Genomic DNA, 14,306 nt, shown 5'->3' on the forward strand with positions numbered 1-14,306 from the left:
CATTTTCCCATAGTCCCTCTTTCCAAACATTTTGGAAAAGAGGAAACCCCACTATTTTTCTCTCTGCCTCCCCACTCCCCCACTCTCCAGGTGGTATTTATTTATTCATATGCTAGTTCCAAAAATAAGACAAAATTTTCCTTTTTTCTCAATCATGTGATAAATTACCAGGTGATACACTCTTTCTTGTAGAAGCTTTCTATCAAAGCTTTCTAGGAGTTAAATACATTTTTATAGTATTTTCTTCTTCCATACAGTTACTTATTCACTCATATAACTTCAATAGCTGAAAAAGCACAGTTCCCCAACATAGAAATGCATTTAAAATATGTGAGGTAAAAAAAGCTATCAAGTTTATGCATTTGCTTTTGTGCGAAGCAGTGTAAAGATTTTTTATGCAAGAAATAATTTTGATTTAAAAATTGTTAAATCGAAAGCTGATATTATGTTCATTATTGAAAAAAAAATTCCTTCACAGCCATTTTGTATAATGAAAAGGTTTATGTTTCAAGAACAGGAAAATGAATACTTGTAACCTCAATTGTAAATTGAGAAATTGTATTAAATATTAAATGATTTTTCTTCTTTTGTAGAGAGAAAAAAATGCATCAGAATTTATTGCAGTCATTAAATAATGCATTAAAGTTACATTAAGGAACTTAGTTTTCCTTCATCCAAAGTCTGAAATACTCCAAACTTTGGATACCAAAAACTTGCCTCAAGGCACATTTAGGCTAAACATACATATCATCACAGCATCAGCAACGCAATTTTTAAAATATATTTTACTCAAACAAGGGCAAGTACAATAGAGCAATTAACAAACAGAAAAACAAGAAGGAACTGAAGGCAAACAACAATAAGAATGATCAAGCTGATGGGTTTGATTAGTTAAAAAATGCCAATTACTGAGGAGGGTGCAGAGTATAAAAAAAGAATTAAATGGTAAGCCAAGTTTCGTAGAATTACAGATGCAAAATACTTCTTTATGGTATTGTCTTTTTGTTAGTCTTATGGTATTTCATTAAAGTTCATGCAAAAACTTAGGTAAATCAAATCATAGCATTGCCTTGGTCTACATTATACTTTTAGTAATATACTCTCACATACAAAAAAGCTTTTGGCTTCAGAGTAAAATAAAAATGAGGAAAGTGAGTTTTTATCAAAGTTTATATTGAATATAAAAAGCATAACTTTTATGTGTTGCATTAATTAGGCATGCTCCAATTAAATAGCTCTCTGGAAGGTCTGTGCAGAGCTCCCTTGTTTGGTGCTTTCTAGGCGGTGCTGACTTGCCCTCAGGCTGGCCACAGCCAACAGGCAGCCCCAACCCTGCTCCTAGGGAGGACCAGTCTACCAGACAGTACAGGCTCAGCTCCAGGTATGTCAGACCACCCCAGAAGAAATCGTGGCAAGTAATAAACCCCCTTTCTGGTGACTACTGATTCATAGTGAATTGTTTGGCTATTTTCAACAATAAAGAGAAAAAATCATTAAAATAGTTATGTTACTTTAAAATGGAAAAAAACAAGAGAGTGAGCATCACGAGTAAGTGTATTGTGTTCTAGGCTTAGCTCCTTCTACTTCTATTAGCATTTCTATCTCCACATATATTTCCAGCACCAGGAGGCTTAGGGTGCTGGAGGAGGGATGGAGTCAGGAGGCAGAAGTAGAAAAAATATAATGCTTGTCTATGAAATGAAGGTAAAAACAAGAGCAACAATTGCTATTTTTTTGAACAACAGACTTCAGAAAGATGATTTGTATAATTTCTGCAAACCTGACACATTTATTTCAACATTTATTTCAACATTTCAACAACATTATTTCAGAGTACTCCCTGAGCCACAAATTGAAAAATTATAAAAAATAGGCAAAAAAAAAAACCTCTATAGCAAGACAGAAATATATTTTTCTATTCCCTCCCCATGCTCTTGCTTTTCCACAAAAGCAACCTCTATTGAGAGTTCATGCCCATCCTTCCACTCCTTCTCTATGGACATACGGACGCACGTGTGCAGTGATAGGTATGATTAGTTAGGAATAGTGTGTATTTGCACATAAATACATAATTACTCTCAATAAAATAGATTTCTGTTCATATAGAGCTATTTTATACCTTTATGGACTTGCACATTATTCAACTATGCATATCCCATAATTTATTAATCATTATCCTACTGATACTTAGTTTCTAATTTTTCATATAACAAACAATGGTGCAGTAACATAAATATACATTTGTGTGAATTTATGAATATTTTTGTATGGCAGACATAAGTATGCACATTTTCAGTTTCAACAGATTACTGTCAACTTGTCAACCTTAAAAGCTGTACCAGACAAAAAAAGCTCTACCAATTTATATTTCCATCAACTGAGTGTAAGAATACCTATTTTGGTAGAATGATTTATCATTGCAATTTATTATATTTTCATTTTCAGTCCCATAATCTAATTAATGAAAATTGAAAGCTATGGTCACATTTATTTGAATTACTGATTACTAATTGAAATATGTTTAAAATTTTTTTTTTAGAGGGCGCCTGGGTGGCTCAGTCGTTAAGCGTCTGCCTTCGGCTCAGGTCATGATCCCAGGGTCCTGGGATCAAGCCCCGCATCGGGCTCCCTGCTCGGCCAGGAGCCTGCTTCTCCCTTTCCCACTCCCCCTGCTTGTGTTCCCTCTCTCGCTGTGTCTCTCTCTGTCAAATAAATAAATCTTAAAAAAAAAAAAAATTTTTTTTTTTTTTAGATTTTATTTATTTTAGAGAGCAAGAGTGAGAGCATGAGTGGGGTAGGGGCAGAGAGAGGGAGAGAGAGAGAATCTCAAGCAGACTCCTCTCTGAGCATGGAGCCTGATGCAGAGCTCAATCTCACAACCCTGAGATCATGACCTGAGCTGAAATCAAGAGTCAGACACTTAACCAACTGAGCCACCCACGTGTTCCACGAATATTTTATAAACTCATTGGCCATTAGCATTTTTTAACTGAGAATTCTGCTTTTGTCCTTTATTATTTTTTTCAATTCTTATCCTTTTTTGTCTCAGGAGTTATAGGGACTCTATATAAATATTAAACAATTTATTGCAATATATGAATTTTTCAATGTTATCTTTTAACTATGCTTATAATGTATTTCATGTAGACAAGGTATATAAACTTAGGTTTAATTTTCTATCTCATTTAGGAAGGACATAATAGAGCCTTCTCTTATCCCTTGGATTATTGCCCAACTCCTGTTCATCTGATTCTGGCATCCTATTTCCAAGAAGGAAATCACCCTGACTCTAGATGGTTCAGGTGGGCAGACTCCACTCTGACTCCAAGGATTAGCATTAGTAGTGGACTTGGCAGGTGAGTCAACTGCATCCGAAGACTCACACGGGGAACACATGACCCAGGCCATGTGAAAGCAAGGGAAAATTAACCTGGAGACTATTGCTATTACATTCAATAAAGAGAAGAAGTCACAGGGCCCCTGAGTGGCTCAGTCAGTTAAGCATCTGCCTTTGGCTCAAGTCATGATCCCAGAGTCCTGGGATGGAGCCCCATGTCAGGCTTCCTGCTCAGCGGGGAGCCTGCTTCTCCCTCTCTCGCTCCCCTTCTTGTGTTCTCTCTGTGTGTGTGTGTCATATAAATTACTAAAATATTAAAAAAAAAAAAAGTCGCTTCTTCACTGGAGTCCTCAAGACTAGAACTTTCTATGGCCGTCTTGTTGACCTTCAGTAGACCTTGCCTGAAAACAAATCCAACACAAAGGAAAGCAATGCAGAAAGCTGTGGAGAAACACATGCCTGATGCCCTGCTTGGGTACTAGTATTAAGAGTGCTAAAAGCCGAGGCAATCCTGGCACTTTTCAGGTATGTGAGTGAATATGTTCTTAAATTGTTACATTTTGAAGTGTCAGTTTGAATAGTTTCATTCTGCCTTGCAAAAAAAAAAAAAAAAAGGCTCAACATATTTTTCATCCAAAGATATTTTTTTTAAATCTCCTATACTTTCTCCTGTAGTTTCATATACTTAATAGATTTCTCACTATATTTACAATACAAAGTCATTGTAAAAATATTAAGCAATAAAAATATAAGTGAGGAAGTAAAAAATGTTCTCAATATCCTGAAAGAAGTATCATTAATATTTTTAAAATTTTATAAATACATCCTTCTAGATACACCCCAGCCTCCCCTCCTCCTACATATTTTCACATATCTTACCCTAGGCGTGTTTTTAGTTGGAAATGGACATTCTTGTTTTTATAGCACTTTGGTATTATTTTTACTTACATCCCTTTCACCTTTTTTTTTTCCTTCTCTACCTACTACAGAACCAAATATTAACCTGGTGTATACTTTTCTCCATGTTCATAATGCCATTATTGATATACATAAGCACACATAAAATGAATTTCTGCCATTTTTGTGTAATAAATACATAACATTATATACACTTCTCTGCATCTAGCTCTTCTCACATAATAGTATCCAAGGAATCTCTCCCACTTGTGATGTAAATTATTCTTCATTTTTCATATATTTTAGTAATCAGCACCCCAATTTATTTCCAACCATTTTGTCTATACAAGAGATGCCATTTTGTCTTTTATTTCAATGTGTATATGTGTTTTAATATTTTAGTAGGTACATTTGAGGTGGTTTTTCCAAAGGCTGAAAAGAAATGTTTTCATGGAGTACTCAAGAGCAAGCCACTTTCCCTATTCTGCTACACCAGTAGGTGTCACCACTTTTAATAGCTATTATCAATATAAATATTATTCAGGCTATCTAGTTGTTACTTCTGTGTTTTCTTAATACTGAAATTGAACACATTTACATAAATGTTATATTTTGAATGAAAAAATAATATAAACATACTGATATCTTTTTCCAGTTTTTTTAGTTATGTTGATTTTCTTAAGAGTCCTAGACCTTTATTTTATTTTTATTTTTTAAAGATTTTATTTATTTGAGAGAGAGAGAGAGCAGGCATGCATGAGCAGGGGGAGGGGCAGAGGCAGAGGGAGAAGGCAGACTCCCCGCTGAGCAGGGAGCCGGACAGGACATGGGGCTCAATCCCAGGACACTGGGATAATGATCTGAGCTGAAGGCTGATGCTTAACCAACTGAGCCACCCAGGTGCTTCTAGACCTTCATTTTTAATATATACTGAGATACCATTCCTTTATATATAATGTGCTTATAATTCTTCTTAAACCCTTTGTATTTAACTTATATGATTTAATTTCTCACATTGTTCACATATTTTTTTTTCTCACGTAAGTTTGGAATATCAGGAGGTTTTTCAGCTCTTGTTGAGATCTGGAATTGGTAAGTAAGGCTTCACTTCCCCAGGATATTTCCTTTGACAACTCCACAAGCTACTTACATATGCCTTCTGTTTGCTGCTGTGTGCATGTCTTTGCAGGGACATATGCTTGGGAGTGAACTGGCTGGTCCTATGGTACATGTATATTTAACTTGTCAAGCAAAAGCCAAGCTATTTTTGCAAATATGTTTACTATTTTACATTCTTACCAGTAGTTAATAAGATTTACAAATGCTCAACAATCTTGCCAATGATTTGTTTAATTAAGCTTTTTATTTTTAGGCATTCTAGGAGATTTATCAGCTTGTGATTTTAACTTGCATTTTTTTTTATAATTAATGATGAATGACATTTTAAATCCTTATTTGCCCTTATATTTCTTCCTTAGTGCACAAAAATATATTTCTATTCAAAGATTTTGTCTAATTTCTAATCAAGTTGCCAGTTTTCTTATTATTGAAGTTTGATATTAATATTTCAGAATAGTTCTTTATCAGATATATGATCATTTTTCCCAGTTGTGACTTATCTTTGTATTAACAGAAACTTTCAAAAACCAGTTCTTACTTTTTATAAAACACAATTTATCAATTGTTTTATTCATTTATTACACTTCTAAGAAATCTTGGCGCAATGCTAGATCACAAATATTTTCTTTTCTACTTTCTCCCAGAAGTTTGGGCTTCCTATTTAGTTCCACAATCCATAGTATGTTAATTTTTGTAAGTGACTCAAGGTGTGGATTACTACACTTCTTATATATTCTTGTGTTTAATTTATTAAACTGGAGCCATCTTGTCCTGGACCTTTCTTATGTGGGAAGAATTTTAACTACAGATAATCGATAAATGGTTCTTTGTGTAATGTATTTCTTCCAGAATGAGCTTTAGTAATTTCTGTCTTTTAATTTGTTCATGCATCTAATATTTAAGTGGGCATTTTGTAAGCAGAATATAATTGGGTCTTGCTTTTCTATCCACATTGACAATCACTGTGTATTAATAGTTTATATCATTTAGTATGATCATTGATGTGGTTGGTTCTAAATCTATTGTTATTTATTTTTGTTTTATTTATTATTCTACTTTTTTTTCCCTACTGGAATGTATTCTTTTGGGTTAGTGTATTTTATGATTCTATTTTTCCTCCTTTAGTTATTGGCTATAACATTTTTTGTTTTAGTGTTTGCTTATGTTTGTATTATATACTTTAACTTATTGGTCCATTTTCAATGATATTATAGAACTTCATGCACAGTATAAGAACAACACATACCTGCATTTTTTTCCTACTAGCCATCATGTCATTACTGTCATACATTTATTGTCACCCATATGTCATAAAGTCCATAATAGAATATTATTTTTTATTTATTTATTTATTTTATTTTATTTATTTATTTGACAGAGACCAAGATAGTGAGAGCAGGAACACAAGCAGCGGGAGTGGGAGAGGGAGCCCGATGTGGGACTCGATCCCAGGACCCTGGGATCATGACCTAAGCCAAAGGCAGACACTTAACGACTGAGCCACCCAGGCACCCTACAGTATTATTTTTTAAACAGTTAATTATCATTTGGAGATTTTTACATAATAAGAAAAACCTATTTTATATTTATCCACATAGTTACCATTTTGGTACTCTTCATTTCATTGTGTGTATTATGATTTCTTGGTGTCATTACTTCTACTTGAAAATTTTCCTTTACCATTCTTGTATTTTAGGTTTGTAGATGATTGATTCTTTTAGCCAATGAATGTATGAAAATGTTTTTATTTTACCTTTGTTTTGAAGATACTTATGTAGGGCATGTAATTCTACACTAATTGCTTTGTTTGATTTGGTTTTCTTCCATCTTAAAGATGCTGCTCTAGGAACTTCTGGCTTGCCTCATATGAGAAATCTGTTCTTATTTTTATCTTTGTTCCTGTGTATGTACTGTTTGCTTTTCCTCTATTTTTTGATGTTTTCTTATCACAGGTTTTATGCAAAGTAGCTATGATATGGCCTTCAAGTAATTTTGTGAAATCATTGTGTTTGGGGTCCATTTAGCTTCTAAAATCTGTGGGATTTGTTTTCATTAAATTTGCACTATTTTCAAACTTTATTTTTCCTATTATTATTATTACTGTCTTTCTTCCCTCAATCCACTTGCTCTTTCTGAGACTCTAATTACATTTATAGTAAGCTGATTGAATTTGTCCCACAACTCAATGATGCACAATTTATTTTTTTCATTCTTTTTGTTTTTTAAATTTTGAATAGTTTTTATATCTAGGCCTTTAAGTTCATTGATCTGCAACTGGTCATTATTCTGAAAAGTCCAATCTACCTTTAATCCTATCCAGTGTATTGCATATCAGATATTGTAGTTTTCATCTCCAGACTAAATTTGCATCTTGTTACATTTCCATATTTCACTTTACATGCTCTTTTCCTTTAGCTTCTTATATATATAGCATACAGTTATAAGTGTTTTAGTGTTGTTACTAATTCTATAATCTGTGTTTCTGGGGTTATTTTTGATTGAATTTTTTCCTCATTATGGGTCATATTTTCTCTCTTTATTGCATATCTGGTAATTTTTGAATGAACACCTTGTGCCTATATACCTTTGCATTCCTATAAATAGCACTGAGCTTTGTTAATGGACACAGTGAAGTTACTTGAAAATAATGTGCTATCTTTCTGTCTTGCTTTTAAGTTTTATTAGGCAGGACCAGAACAGAGTTGACTCTAGGTCTAATTCTTTCTCCACTCCTGGGGCTAATCCCTTCTGAGTAGTCTACCCAAAGACCCATGAATTAAGAGGTTTTCCAGTCTGTGGGAATAGGAATTACTTGGCTCTGTGAACTCTGAAGGTTGTTTCCCTCTGTTTATTTTAGGTGGTTGTTTCCAGAGTCTCAAGTAGTTTTCTCACCATGAAAACTGGTAAGTACTCAAGGAGAACCCTGTACAGATCTCCACATTCCTTTCTCTATGCTGCGTTCTCCTCTCAGGATTCTGCCCTGTGAACGCTAGCCTCTTGTCCTACCCACACTCTCAATGCCTCCTCACCCAGAGTTCTCTGCCTGCATTTCACCTCCTGTGATAAAGCCTGGAACTTCTCTGCAGGTTTACTGTGGCAGTCCTAGAGCTCACCGTGTTTGTTTACCACCTGTTAGGGAACACTGTCCTTACTTGCAGAATCTCCAATGCCTTGAAAAGTGTTGATTTACATATTATGTCCAGATTTTTAGTTGTTTAAGTTGCGAGTGCAAATTCAGATGCTATTACTTTTTCTTGGTCATAAGCAGAAGTTTTTATAGTTTTTTTTTTTTTTTTTTCAAGATTGAAAGGTGATAAATCCCAAGAATCACTGTTGGGATGATAGAACTCTCGTTGTTAAATACATATGTAGATTATGGTAAAGAACCCTAATAAGCACATTTAACTTACAACTCCTTTATAGTTTGTATACACGGTTCTTATCAGCCAGTTATTCAAAGTCAGCAAGGAAGTAGCAATCAGTATTTTAGTGTTAGAAAATGTAAATGTAGGGCGCCTGGGTGGCTCAGATGGTTAAGCGTCTGCCTTTGGCTCAGGTCATGATCCCAGAGTCCTGGGATCGAGTCCCGCATCGGGCTCCCTGCTCTGCAGGAAGTCTGCTTCTCCCTCTGCCTCTCTCTCTCTCTCTCATGAATAAATAAATAAAATCTTTAAAAAAATAAAGAAATAAAAAAAAAGAAAATGTAAATGTATATTCTAATGAATAGAATATGTTTGGACTCTAGGCATTTTGGAACTACATAAGTGGAAAGACTAAAGGATATTCTCCCCAAGCATTTTATGGAAAACGAGACAAATTAAGGGCGATGAAAACAAGTTAAGCTGTGATTTTTTTTCCCCCAAATGTAAGCCATTAAAAGAAAAACAATTTGAAAGCTTTTTCTAAATATGCCTGCTCCCACTCCAGAAATTGTTTGTCAAATATTAATGTGTTTTCTACTTAATTTCATTAATACATAAATCCTTAACAAAAGAAAACTTAAAATGCTTCTATAAGGTATTGATTATTTTATTTATTTTCACGGTTTTATTTTTATATGCTGGAATTCCATAAAATTTGCAGAAAATTATGCAATTGACATTAAACATGGAACTATATTATTCTTTAGCAAGTCATGTACTCATATAAAGGACAAATCATTTGGAATTCTATTTGACATTTCAGTATTCTTATCTGTTTGGTAATTTAATTATAGTACAGTCTGGTTAGTGTTTTGTGTTTTCTTCAGTAAACAGTCCACTTATCTTTATTAACTTCTTTATACAGAAAATATTTTCATGGAAAAGACCAAGAAAATAAGAGCACTCAATTTCATAAAATTTAGTTATTAAGTACTTAAACTTCCTGAAATCAAAATACCATCTTTTGCTTGTTTGTTTCAGAGATATTAGAAATACTGACCCAGGAAATTAAAACTCCAGAAAGACTTACTCCTTGGTTTGGGATAAATTTATTAAGTAATTAAAAACTAGTTTTAAGCTTCTGGATAAAAGGGGAAACTACCAATTGTCCATAAGGTAATATTTGTTTTCTCACTAGGGTAAAATATAACAAAAGAATCAAAAACTAACAACCACAGATGGAGATTCACAGATAATCTAAGGCCAGGATATGGGAAAATGTTACAATTTTATCAAAAGTGAGATGGAGTTGGATTGAGGGGGGGAAGTACATAGTTTCAATGCTTGGTAAATTTGGTTTTTATTTTTTTTAAAAAAAGACTACCTGAAAAGGCAAACATTTCTAAACTTGTATAATTGGTCCTTTGATGCTCTAATGCAGAGATTTAAGGTGTGCACCAGAAATTCTCAATGAGGAGAGACGGCTCTGGCTTTCATCAGAATTAATTGAGGGGTTTTATTTTTCTAACTATACTCACCTGCCCAAAAGGCAACTCAGCATGATACAGGGGAAGCATTGCTTTTGGAACCTAATTATGTAGGCTTGAACCTTAAGTTTATAGCACTAGTCAAATTGATTACTTTTTGTACCTTAGGATCTTCAGCTATAAATGGGAATTAAAAATCATAGAATGTTTTGAAGTGGAATAGGTAATCTATGTAGGCTGCTTGGCACAGTATGACCTATAAATCCTCAATAACTGTTAAATATTAGCTATTACATTAATAGTAATTATCATTATCAGCCATGCAGAGCTACACTTAATAATGGAAGTGTTCCAAAACACACAGAATTGAGAGACAGAAAACCAGTTGAGAATTTCAACGATCGGTAAGAGAACTGGACATCCACTCTCCACAGCCCACCAAAGGATAAGTAAGGAAAGATGTAAAGAATGGATTTTCATCCTGGTATTTACTTTGCCTTACAGCACCCTTATTTTTGTACATTCATGAAATGATAGCCTTCAGCAGGTTAAGGAAGTTCTCCTTTACTGAGAGTTTTATCATAGATGGGTACTAGAATATGTGAAATGCTCCTTCTGCATGAATCAATCTAATCAGATGAATTTTCTTATCCTCTTGATGTGATGGATAAACTTAATTGATTTTTGAATGTTCGAACAGTCCTCATACTTGAAGTAAATCTCATTTGATTGTACAATTACTTTATGCATTGTTGGATTCCATTTGCCAACATTTTGTTGAGGAATTTTTATGTATATTGATGACAGATACTTTTGGTCTTAAGTTTTCCTTTCTTATAAGATCTTTATCTGGTTGTGTTATTAAGATAATGCTGGCCCCACAGATAAGTTAGAAGGTGCTTCCCCTCCTTTTATCTTCTGGATGAGATTTTGGATTATTGGTATCATTTCTTCATTAAATGTTTGACAGAATTCATAAGTGAAATAACCTGGAGCTATTGCTTTCTATTTTAGGAGATTATTAATTATTGATTCCATTGTGGCCAGAGAACATACTTTATATGATTTATGTTCTTTTAAATTAAGGTGTGTTTTATGGCCAGGATGTGATCTGTCCTATTTTATGGTCTTTGTGAGCTTTATAAAAATGTACATTCTGCTATTGTTGGATAGAGAATTTCTTAAATAATTAGATCAAGTTAATTGATAGTGCTTTTTATTCAATTTTATTTTTACTGGTTTTCTATTTTGTTTATCAATTACCAAAAAAGAGATATTAAAAAATATAATTAGAAGAGTGGGTTTATATCTCCTTTTAGTTCTCTTTTTACTTATTTATTTTGATGTGTTGTTAGGTGCATAGAGGTTTAGAGTTTTCTTGGAGAACTGACCTTTTTATTACTTTATGTCCTTCCTTAACTGAAGATTATACTTCTAAATTCTTGTCTGAAAATAATGTAGCTACTCAACTTTCTGTTATCATGGTATATTTCTCCGTCCCTTCACTTTCAGCTTCTGTGGGTCCTTATATTTAAAGTGTATCACTTCTAGACTGTGCTGTTTTTAATAGTGTCATGGATGTAATATTTTGCTTAGAGACTCATTTAACTGAGGTAAATATGAATACAAGAAATTTCTATATGAAATGACAAAAGAGAATTGAGTCTATGTTTAATGAAGTGTTTGGTCAATTACTATGGAAACCCTTTGTGACAGCCAATCTAGAAAAAATAATATTCTCAACTGAAAATTTATTTTTTTGCCAGTTTCAGCTAATACTCTTCATTTAACTGAGAATTCAAAATTACAAGGTTATCTCCTCTTGCCAATATCAATCTCACCATTATCCTCACCTTTATTATGTATATTAACAGTTTGACACAATACTCAATTCTGCCACCTGCCTTTGTAATTTTGAATTTATTAATTTAAGAGCTCTATTCTTTCCTTTAAAATTTTTGTGAGTTTATGACCTCATTAATTGGCTACTTAAGAATGCTCCTCTAGAGATTATTCAAGCAATTTTATTATATGGGAAAATAATTCAAATTTTTAAAACTATGAAATTTAGATCTATAAGCATCTAATTGTTACATATGACCAATTTTAATGAGCTTATCAATCAAGCTTATACAAACTCACCATCAAATGTACCATTACATTGATCTTTTATAAGAAATTACATTTTCATTCCACTATAGGGAAAAAAAGTGGTATTTTTACTTTAATTTTGTTCTTATTAGTATTATCTTCCTAGGTAGTCTTATTTTCTCAGGTTAATTTGTAATTATCTCTCATGTTCCACTAAAGATTTCCATCTTTCTAATTTGAGCAAAGATCTCTGCTGCAGAGTTCCTCAATGGTCTGCTAGAGATTGTGAGAGTTAATATCTGTTGAGATTAAATAAAGATGTATTTGTAAAGGAAATTTTCAGTATTTGAACTACATATATGTCTTAAAGAAACAATAGGGAAAAGAAATTCTTTGTGATATTGCTGTACATTTATTTTTCTCTTAGTTAAAATGATGGCAAGATAGTGTTTAGCCAGATCAATATTAAAAAGTTTCCACATGTTCTGCAGACATTACTACCCATTATAGCAATCCTACTGACCTTACTTTTCAACATAGCTCTCTATTACCAAGAATTGATGTCAGCATGTGAGGTGAGAAGTTTTTTTGACCTGGAGAATTTTTGTCTAAACATAATTTCTTTACTTTGTACATAAAAAGGCATAATAATGTTGAAAGCTTAGGCATCTTTATATTTATCCTTCAAAATAATTACTTTCATAGTTATTTTAGTATTTGTAAAACCTTTATTCTAATTCAGAATACATTGAAAATAAGCAGAGTTTCATTTTCATAATTACCTTTTTTGAGATATAATTGATATAATATTAATTTCAGGTATACAACATAATGATTTGACATTTGTATATACAGTTGACCCCTGAACAACATGAGTGTGAAATGCTTGGGTCCACTTTATATGCCAAAATCTTTTGATGTAGTACCATAATTACATTTTCTTTTATGCTTTTCTTAATATTTTTCTCTAGTTTATTGTAAGAATACAGCATACAATACATATAACATAGAAAATACATATTCATTGACTGTTTATGTTATCAGTAAGGTTTCCTGTCAACAGTAGGCTATAAGTAATTAAGTTTTTAAGGAGTCAAAAGTTAGACACAGATTTTTTTTTTTTTTTTTTTGACTGCTGGAACATTGGGGCTCAAAGGCTCTACATTGTTCAAGGGTCAACTGTATTGTGCAATGGTCATCACAATAAGTCCAGTTAAAAACCATCACCACACATAGATACAAAATTTTGTCATGAGAACTTTTAAGATTCACTTTACTAACAACTTTCAAATATACAATATAGTATTAAATGTAGTCATCATGCTGTACAATACATCCCATGATTTAATTACTTAATAACTTGAATTTTGTACCTTTTGATCCCCTTCACCAACCCCCCACAACCAACTCTGGCAACCAGCAATCTGGCTTCTGTATAGGTGAGTTCTTTTTTTTTTTTTAGAGTCCACATTTTAGTGAGATCGTATAGTATGTCTTTCTTTGAGTGATTTCACTTAGTGTTATGCTATCTAGGCCCATCTATGTCATCACAAATGGCAAGATTTTCTTCTTTTCATGTGTAAATAATATTCCATTTTATATCTATATACGCACACCATATTTTCTTTATTCATCCATCAATGAACACTTAGGTTGTTCCATGTCTTGGCTACTGTAAATAATGATGCTATGAATACGTAGATGCAAATAACTTTTCAAATTACTGTTTTTGTTTTCTTCAGGTATATACCCAGAGGCAGAATTTCTGGATCAAAGGGTAATTGTTTTTAATTTTTTGAGGAACCTTCATATTGTTTTCCATAGTACTAATTTTCATTCCCCTCAACAGTGCAACAATAATTATCCTTGCCAACACTTGTTATAGCCGGTCTTTTTATATTAGCCATTCTAGCAAGTGTGAGGTGATATCTCATTGTTTCTATTTGCATTTCTTTATGATGAGTGATGTTGAGCACCTTTTCATGTGCCTGTTTGTCCATCTGCATGTCTTCT

The 14,306-nt window shown here is 33.0% G+C and overlaps 1 long non-coding RNA gene across 1 annotated transcript; it reads left to right on the plus strand.

The window, feature by feature from the left end:
- Positions 1-3,143: 3,143 nt before the first annotated feature.
- Positions 3,144-14,047, plus strand: LOC118021411. Its single transcript, XR_004682157.1, has 3 exons — positions 3,144-3,356; positions 8,211-8,256; positions 14,036-14,047. It is a non-coding gene; the product is annotated as an uncharacterized LOC118021411 (long non-coding RNA).
- The last annotated feature ends 259 nt before the right edge of the window (positions 14,048-14,306 follow it).

Source organism: Mirounga leonina, unplaced genomic scaffold, assembly GCF_011800145.1.
Source record: "Mirounga leonina isolate KUSES-001 unplaced genomic scaffold, KU_Mleo_1.0 Mir_174, whole genome shotgun sequence".
Lineage (NCBI taxonomy): Eukaryota > Metazoa > Chordata > Mammalia > Carnivora > Phocidae > Mirounga > Mirounga leonina.